We start from the raw sequence: 3823 nt of genomic DNA, 5'->3' as shown, positions 1-3823 counted from the left end.
GTTGTAAAATCTAACACATAATTGACATATGTTGGGACATATGAAATATCTATTGTAAGTAGCAACACATAATTAAATAAATCACACATTTTATATAAATAACATAACATAAGTTGATTCAAATTAAGATAAGAAGATAGCGAACATCATCCTCAAATAAAAAGGAACATTCATTAAAATTCAACAACACTTATGAAGCATTTTGATTTGGGCATGTAGTTCTTTTGTGGCCAAAGTCTCTATATACGCAACACTTTTTTTTTTGTTGGAAATGATTCACCAACTCCACGTCGTCTATTATATCTCCTTCTTCCAGGTTTGCTTGGATCAACATATGGAAGAGGTATTTCTCTCTCTATGATATCCAAAGAGACAATCCAAGAATCTTCAGGTGGCACCGGGTGAATTTCCTCACAATATGCCATTATGTATTTTTCCACTGAATAATATGGAGAGGAGTAATCATAAATCTTATTTCCAAAATGGGCACCATATTGAGCTCGAAGCGCTGCCATGGCATATGGACAAGGTATTTTGTCCAAGTCAAAAATTCTACAAGTACAAGTTCTTCTTTGTAGCTCCACTTTAGCAACATCACCATGACCAGTGACACTGAATTTGTAGTTAGCGATTTGATGAGCCAATAATTTATTGTCCGCGTTGACATACTTTGATATGTCTTTTGCAATTGAAGGAACAGATCTATTTGCAGAGTTCACCAGCTCCATACGCCTCTGGTGATATAAAAGTGCAAATATCCTATTTATTTAATCAAATAGAGCGACAATGAGAAATTTACTTTCAACATCAAACATAGAATTCACCGACTTCGCGATGTTTGACGTCATAATGTTATATCTACAAAACAAAAAATAAAAATCAATCAAAACACATAAAATAACAATAAACTCAAACGAGATGGTATAGACAATAATGTACCTATTTGTTAGGAAAAATGCTCTGCTCCATGTGTGGAATCCAATACATTCAAGAGTTTCAACCACCTTTGGTACCAAATCTCTTATTTGACTGAAATGGCTATTGAACTCACATCTATCGTACGCCTTTGCTGCTTTATAAAAATGGGTATTGTGAAAGTTATTTCAAATATTTTCACCAAGGTGTCTCATGCAACAACCATAATGAGATGCAGGGTAGATAGTCGAAACCATCTTTCGAATACTTTGATGCCAATCAGAAATAATGCATAACTCATCAATATCATCTACAAAGCTTCTCATATTTTGAAAAAAATATTCATATGAGGGATCGCATTCCTTGTCCACAACACAGAAAGCCACAGGAAATATATGATTTTTAGCATCTTGTGCCACCGCCAATAGCAAAACTCATTCATACTTGCTCTTCAGAAATGTCACATCAACGGCTATTACTTTTCTCATTTCTTGAAAACCAGTTATCCAAGCGTCATATGATACAAATAAGTACTTGAACCTCCCATTTTTATCGAGCGACAATGTCGTCTTGCTTCTTGGATTTGCAACTTCAGGCATATAACGGTACGCATTAAGCACTGCATATTCGTGCTTATGTGTTCCTCTAACATTAGACTTAGCACGCTTCATGCCCTTATAAATCTTCCAATAGCTTACCTTACAACCCAATTCTATATGGAGTTGATTTGACATGTCTCTTGTGAATGGGCCTTTACCATTGGGAATCTATTTTCAAAGTACTTACTTATGACTTTTGTCGTGGCATGGGGATTATGGCTTGTAAGATGCTCTGAACCACACGTATGGTACTTTTCATATATTCTTCAAACCTGTCGCTACTTGTAAATTTCACAGCCCTCAGCCACCAATTGCACTCTGGATATGAACATTTAAAAGAAACCACATTACGAGAATTGATCACCTTTTTCAGTCTAAAATATTTTTTCAAGCAAGCAATTTTCAATGAATTTGTCAGTTATTCCTTGTACTTGACTATCATTCCCTTATAAAAACCAGTTTCATCATCTCGAACATTATTCACACGTGATGATTGAGAAGAACATGGAATGTTGTTGCCAACAATAGGTGTAGAAGGATTGTTGCTCTCAAAGTCTGGCACTTCATCTTTTCCAATTTTAGCATCGTGATTATTCATGTCCACAACATCAAATTCATCATTTAACATATCTTGTTAGTCTTCTTCGAGATTATGATCCTCCTCGATAGAATTTTCATCCATGTAGACTCTTAATATGGGCAGTCTCTCTGCTCCTACCAAATAAACAAGCAAACTAGGTTGATCAGTTATTTTAAAAGGTAAGACCTTCTCATTAAGAAAAAAAATGGGGAATGTAACTCATGACAAGATCTTTCAGTTGACAATTGTAATCACATTATTGCATGACTAAATTCACAAAATCATCATACAAAATATTTCTTTCGAAAGTCATCCCTATCGACCCTCCCCGTTTCTTACCATCCTTCCAACGCCAAATGTATCAATTTTTCTTCTCAATTCATTCACCACGACAATCAATCCCTACAAATGATCCCTTCATTTATTGTACTTGAAGAAATTAATTAAAAAAATAATTAGTACTAACGAAGAAATTTGTAAGTCATATGTTGCAACATATGACTATTTTGTGGCGACATGTAAGTCATATGTTGCTACATATAATTAATATGTTGTGACAAATAAATCACATATGGCAACATGTGTAAGTTATATGTCACAACATATGGTTATTCTGTTGCGAAATGTAAGTCATATGTTGCTATATATAAATATTCTGTTGCAAAACATAAATCACATGTTGTGACAAAATGTGTAAGTCATATGTTGCAACATATGACTATTATGTGGCAACATGTAAGTCATATGTTGCAACATATGACTATTTTTGTGGCGACATATAAGTCATATGTTGCTACATATAATTGATATATTGTGACAAACAAATCACATGTGGTAACATGTGCAAGTTACATGTAGCAACATATGGCTATCTTGTTGCGAAATGTAAGTCATATGTTGCTACATATAACTATTCTATTGTGAAACATAAATCACATGGTGTGACAAAATGCATAAGTCATATGTTGCAACATATATAGCCACCTATTAGAAACGCGAATGCAAATTATTGAAAAAAAATTGTGGTTACCCAGATGATGAAGAATGATTTCAAAGAACTGTTATTTTACTTACGAAAACAATGGTGTGTGAACCCAATCACTTATGAAGTAATTCCAATTGATACAAAACGAAATCTGGTCCACTGATTAGATTAGCTAAATCTGATTCAAGAAGATGAAAAGAAGAAAAAAAAAGCTCAAGAACTAGCAGCAAAGACCAACAATGTACGAAAAGAAGAAGAAGAAGAAGATGAAGTGAACGGGAAGAAAGGTAAGCAAGCAAGCAAGAAGAGAGTAAGAACAAAGCAAAAGAAGAATAAGAAGAGGAATACGGGGGGAGGCGGGGGAAAAAGTGTATTATTTCCCCCCTTTTGGTACAGCTCGTTGGTGGCTTCCCTCCAATTTTGGTGGGAACCAAAATTGGTAAATTAGGTTTTAGTCATTTACCCTTTTACCCCTCATTTAATTCAATGGACCAAACTACCAACTTATAAACTTGAGGGCAACTCCACAATCATTAATCATTAATCACATAATTGTCACCTACACTCAATAATTAAGACTTATGTCACCACCCCTTTATTTTGACACCTTAATGTCACCTTTAATTCAAAGCCCCCAGTCACTTATGACTGTTGTGGTACAACAACAGTTATTGTTATTCACACAAATAAACAAGCATATTATATATATATATATATATATATATATATATATATATATATATA

Source organism: Solanum stenotomum, chromosome 8 (genome assembly GCF_019186545.1).
Source record: "Solanum stenotomum isolate F172 chromosome 8, ASM1918654v1, whole genome shotgun sequence".
Classification (NCBI taxonomy): domain Eukaryota; kingdom Viridiplantae; phylum Streptophyta; class Magnoliopsida; order Solanales; family Solanaceae; genus Solanum; species Solanum stenotomum.
This window is presented reverse-complemented; position numbering follows the sequence as displayed.